Below are 6,284 nucleotides of genomic sequence, written 5' to 3' on the forward strand. Positions count from 1 at the left end.
TATATATATGTGTGTGTGTGTGTGTGTGTGTGTGTGTGTGTGTGTGTGGTGAAATATCGTCACAAGGATCCACGTGTCCAAATGTACCCCAAGAAGTGAAGAAGGAGTATCAATGTGTATCTAGAAGAAAATTGTAACAAGTAATAAAATAACAAAATCAGGAACCAGAAAACCCTAAAGACTATATTTTTGTTCATCATCTCCTAAAAGTGGTCACTGTGAGTAAACAACGCAATGTGGGACGTCGTGTACATTGTCGAATGAAGTAGGCTGGGAAAGAGGTATGGATATTGGCTTAGGAAAATTCATAATATAGTAACAGGACATGGGATTTCACTTACATATTCTTTCATCTCGAAATCAGATACGTGGAACACGATGTTACCATATTTATTTCAAATTACGAAAAGTGACTAACTAAGCCATAAGGAGAGAGAGAGAGAGAGAGAGAGAGAGAGACGAGAGAGAGAGATGAGAGAGAGAGAGAGAGAGAGAGTACGTAGTCAGCCATAGCTGTTACGTAAACAGAGCTTTGGGCAGTTTTACATAATGCTGTCTATATAAAAAGAAAAATCTATTGCACACTGTCCTTTTACAAAGGAAGGATGGAAATCTTTCTTCTATTGAATTTTTTCTTTTGGCTGAATAAAGATGAAGAGATAAGTTAGGAAATATCCCAAAAGAATAGGACAGTAACTTGTATCGGTGGCTCAGAGTTCTAAGTCGAAAGAACTATATTTTTTTTATGTTCCTGGTTATTACATGATTAGAGAGAGAGAGAGAGAGAGAGAGAGAGAGAGAGAGAGAGATGAAATATATTTTTTTAGTGTTCCTGGTTATTACATGATTAGAAAGAGAGAGAGAGAGAGAGAGAGAGAGAGAGAGAGAGAGAGAGAGAACCCTCACTAAAGATGGTACCTGTCACTACAAAACGGCGGAACCATCAATACTGATTTCCAACTTTCCAGCAATACTCTACAGAGGACAAACTTTTGATTCGCCTAATTTCAAAGATAACTTCTTGTTCTTGAATTTATGAATTAATGAAATGGGGGGGGGGGGGGAGACTTAAACACCTGAAATTCTTGCCTCTGTCTGTGTACTGAGTTTGGCAAAAAAAAAAAAAAAAAAAAAAAAAAAAAGGCGGCGCATAAACTCATGAACAACATTAAATATTTGGGGTGATATTTGACATACAACTTAAAATATTTGCGGTCTTAAATTGATATAAATAACTAGACATTTTTGTTTATTGCGATAAGAGGGAAGATGGGCCTATACTCTAACCGTCATATGCCTTTCTCAATGTAAATGTTACGATCTTCCTTCCTTAAGTATATAATATCGATTATTCTATTTATTTTGCATTAAACTATAGAATAAAATATTCATATCAGAGTATTTCATAGGATTGATCAATAATCTTCACTTCCATTCTCAAGAGCCCTGAAACCATCTCGAGAATTGTAGGTTTGTTTAGCTGCTAACAATAATACAAGTTGTACTAGCCAAAGCACTCAAGGTAGGACAAAGAATAAAGCAATAAAATATTAAAAATCGGATAGAACGCAAATGTACTACATCGGATCGTAGATGGCATTTGCGCACTTATCTTCTTCAAAAAAGTTTTCAGTCAATCCACTACACTATCTGGAAGGAACTTTTTATATGAAGTTAAGTCTTTAAACGTACTGCTGTTTTTCTTATTATTACGAATTAAGAACTGTAATCGATACTGTAGTATAGAAATATTGGTGGTAATAATAGTAGAAGTAGTAGTGATATCAATAATAGACCAATCAGAAAAACACAGCTAAGAGAAAAGTTTCTCAAACCTTTTTATTTCAGCTAATAAGAATGTGTTTTAAAACCTCACATTCCGCCCTCACGCTTCATATACTCTCCGTTAGGGATTTCATACGCTACATAATTAAATAAGTGGTAATAATGTAAAATCACTTGTGGAGTGTTTTGAAGTAAATTCGTGGATTTTCATTCTTTCCATAGGTGTGATATCCACTGAAATAGTCATAAAGAAAAAATAAATAATTTCCCTTATATTAATTATAGCTTAAACTCTAAAAAGTTTCACTATTCAATAAAGATATGATATATATGAGTGTCTATATTATATATATATATATATATATATATATATATATATATATATATATATATATAATATATATATAATATATATATATATATATATAATATATATACATATATATATATATATATATATATAATATATATATATATATCTATATATATATATATATATAATATAGAACGAGTAAGATTGGATTCTTTTCACGTCTTAAAATATAACTATAACCAATAAACCTCAATAAAATCTTATTTCTTCAATAATCCGAAGGGGGAGAAGGGAATACGAATACGCCAATAGAAAGAAAGAGAGAGAGAGAGAGAGAGAGAGAGAGAGAGAGAGAGAGAGAGAGAGAATAATGACACAAGCAAGGAGTATCTAAACCTCCCCCGATGTTCTTGTGAAGATAGATTTATCTTGATCCTAATAATGACAGGGAAACTCCCTCTCTCTCTCTCTCTCTCTCTCTCTCTCTCTCTCTCTCTCTCTCCAACACAAGATAATCATAAAAAAGTCTTTTCACGTGAATTCGATATCATAAAAGGGGTTAGATTTGGCCATTGTTCTCCAAATGGGTGTTTAATCCAGATAAGCTTTCTTGATATCCCATTTCACAGTTTTCCTACTTTTTCGTTTTGTATCAAACGATTAAGGCATCATTTTCTCATTGTTTCTTCTGAAATTAAGGATAATGATGGCTATCCCATCTTTCTAATTGCACGGTTTTGATTTTTCTTTTCTTTGTAAGGTGCATTCTCCCTTAATTTATTATCGTTAATTGTGAATTTCTGTAATTCTTGTACTTTTATTGCAATTTCATGTCGGTGTGAAGGATTTATCACTGTTTGTATTTCATCTTCAACAGACTTCTTTTTTCTTTTACGGGGATTCATCTTACTTCTATTTTTTGGTCTTTGGTAATGGAATGTTTTATATTAAAAATAACTGTATCTTATATATGTTGCAAAGGGGAATAATTATCACGTCAATATCCTTACACCGTTTTCATTATCTTATTATTATTATGCTTTTAATTATATATCTGAATCACCCTTGTGACCAATTGAAACTAGTAAATTTTTTTAATGTCTTCAGTTTACATTCATGATTGTACGGAAAAGAGATGTGCAGTCGGGTCGCTTAAATTAACAACAAGCGTTTTAAATAATCTGAATGTCGAAGGATCTTTACCTAAGAAATGCTGTCTTTAACCTAACAGGTCAAAGGGAATTTTGATTCCAATTTTATCACTTTTGTTTTAATTCTACCTTTGTCCTATCCAAAAGATTCCAATTAATGATAAATTTAAATTAATGATAAATTAAAATAATTATAAATTTAAATTCAATTAATAATTACGTATCTGTTTTGTTTAAAAGATCTTGCTATTGTTCTGATCGTTTACATTCTCTCTCTCTCTCAATCTCCTCTCTCACTCTCTCTCTCTCTCTCCTCTCTCTCTCTCTCTCTCTCTCTCTCTCTCTCTCTCTCTCTCTCTCCCCTTCACGCACAATCGCCAGCTTCATATAAGAAGCCTTTACTCTTTTCGGAAGACGATAAGAATATTACATCAGTCAAAGTTTTCAAGGTGGTCGTTTAATCCAGATAAGCGTTTCCGATATCTGGCGATTCCTCGACGCCCAGGGTGGGTCCTTCCTCCACTTTTCTGTAAAGCTCGCTCAATTTTACAATCACAACCGGAGTCATACCTCTGTAATTTGGTCCCGAAGTTAATCGTGTTTTTTTCCTTTACATTATAGACGGACACGCAATTTTTATTTATATTATTTTTTGGGGGGCGGGCGGGGGGGAAGAATACATATTCAAGTCAATATAGTTTCTTGTGTGTGTGTGTGTGTTTGAGGGGGGAGGCTTTTCCAAAATGTTTCGATTTGTATGTGTTTGAATGTTTCATATTATTTTCATCTCCTTTAATCAAAAAGATTTATTTTAAACCGCCTTAAGTTAACTCTTCGAGCAAGCATTCTAAATGGTTTAAACGATAAAAATGTTTCTGTTTCCTGATTCAGTGACATTTTATGTTTAATATTCTTCTTCAGTCAAGAAAATTGTAGCACATATAATGTTTAAAGGTCATACCCAAAGTATTTCAATATTATATTTAAAGTGAATTATTCATGTCCTTTCAGTGTTTATCTAATCTCAATTTTCAGAACAAAATTATTTCAAGCCGAGATCCAAGCTACAAGCTAACTGATTTTCAATTTTGCCTAGTTGTACGCCTGTTTAATAAGCGTTTACGTTAGCAGAGGAAAATAGTTACAAAAATTCATATAAAATATATTTCATTGTCCTATGAATTCTCTGTAATTCCAAATAAACATTCTACCAGGTAAAAGGAACAGTGTCTCTGGCACGAGAATGGCATACGACTCATGGGTGTATTCATGACTGCATGATAAATGTTGACGGCTTCTTAATAAAAATTGTTGTACATTTGGAACTTCAAGGCTCAAGTGAAGATGTAGTCAGTTCTACTCCAATCCAATAATACAATTCTCTTTGTATTTTAATCATTTACATTTATTCTCATCTATTTATTCATTAATTTATTTTTTCTTTTATAATAAGTGATCTTTCTACATTTCCGGTTACCTTCTGCTACTTTTTTCTATTGAACGCCATATTCTTTTAAAGCTTGAATTGGAGGTCAGTGGCCCCAGTGGGATTGTTCGATATGAATAGGTTTTATCCCGTGAATAATAATAATAGTAATAATAATAATAATAATAATAATAATAATAATAATAATAATAATAATCAGTATAAAAACATTACCTTCCGAGGCAATGTCTGTACAGCAGTAGGAGGAGAATATTTACCTCGTTCCCCAGACAATCCTTTCCCCCAAAGTAGCTGGGAAGAGTTAGCCACTTGCTTTTAGCTTATTGGAAGCCAGAAGAAAGAGAGAGAGAGAGAGGGAGAGAGAGAGAGAGAGAGAGACGAGAGAGAATGAGTCGGGGGAGAGAGAGAGAGTTGGGGGGGGGGGGGGGGGGGGGGGGGGGGGGGGGAGCAGGTTGGGAACACCTAACTGGCAATAAACTTTTAGGGGTCCTTTAAAACTTTCTGAGAGTTATTCTAGTTTCCTTCTATCTATTCGCATTAATGTCGGGCTGATATACTCCTCTCTAAAGGCTTGAGTAATGAGTATATGTATATATGCATGCATATGTATATGCATATGTACACGTTTATATATATATATATATATATATATATATATATATATATAGTATATATATAAATATATATATATATATATATATATATCATATATACATATATATATATATATTATTATTATTATTATTTAGTTATTATTACGATTATTATTATTACGCTTCTCAGTCCCTCGTCGGTGACAGGTAATCAAGCAAACAGAACAGGTTTATATATATATATATATATATATATATATATATTATATATCTACTATATATATATATATATATATATATATATATATATATATACTACTATATATACTATATATATATATATATATATATATATATATATATATACTATATATATATGTATATATATAAATATATATATATATATATATATATATATATATATATATAATATATATATATATATATATATCTATATATATTATATATATATATATATATATATAAACTTATATTATATATATATATATATATATATATATATATAATATATATATATATATATATATATATATATATATATATATATAAAACCTGTTCTTTACTTGATTACCTGTCACCGACGAGGGACTGAGAAGCGTAATTCAGACCCGGTGAAATTGCTTGCAGTGAATTTGTGTTTGTGATCGGCGCAGTCATTTATTGTTTATCGATGTTAGACGTCATCAGCGACTCCTGGACGATTATTGATAAGTGCTATGAAGCCCGTGTAGACCAGGGGGTTGGGTATAATTTTGCTTTTTGCTAAAAATTCTCAAGAAACAAAATATTGTTCCCTTAACCTGCCCTAAACTAGGTCATTATGCCCTTATTTGCTGATGCCACTGTAAACCGGGGATATAAGTTTGCTATTTGCTAAAAATTGCCATACATTTAGCAGTCTAACCTAACCTAGGCTGGATCCCCTGCAGACCCGGGGTGTAAGTTTTTATTTTTTTAATTTTTACGAAGGCACC

The sequence above is a fragment of the Macrobrachium nipponense genome, chromosome 7 (genome assembly GCF_015104395.2).
Source record: "Macrobrachium nipponense isolate FS-2020 chromosome 7, ASM1510439v2, whole genome shotgun sequence".
In the NCBI taxonomy this organism is placed as follows: domain Eukaryota; kingdom Metazoa; phylum Arthropoda; class Malacostraca; order Decapoda; family Palaemonidae; genus Macrobrachium; species Macrobrachium nipponense.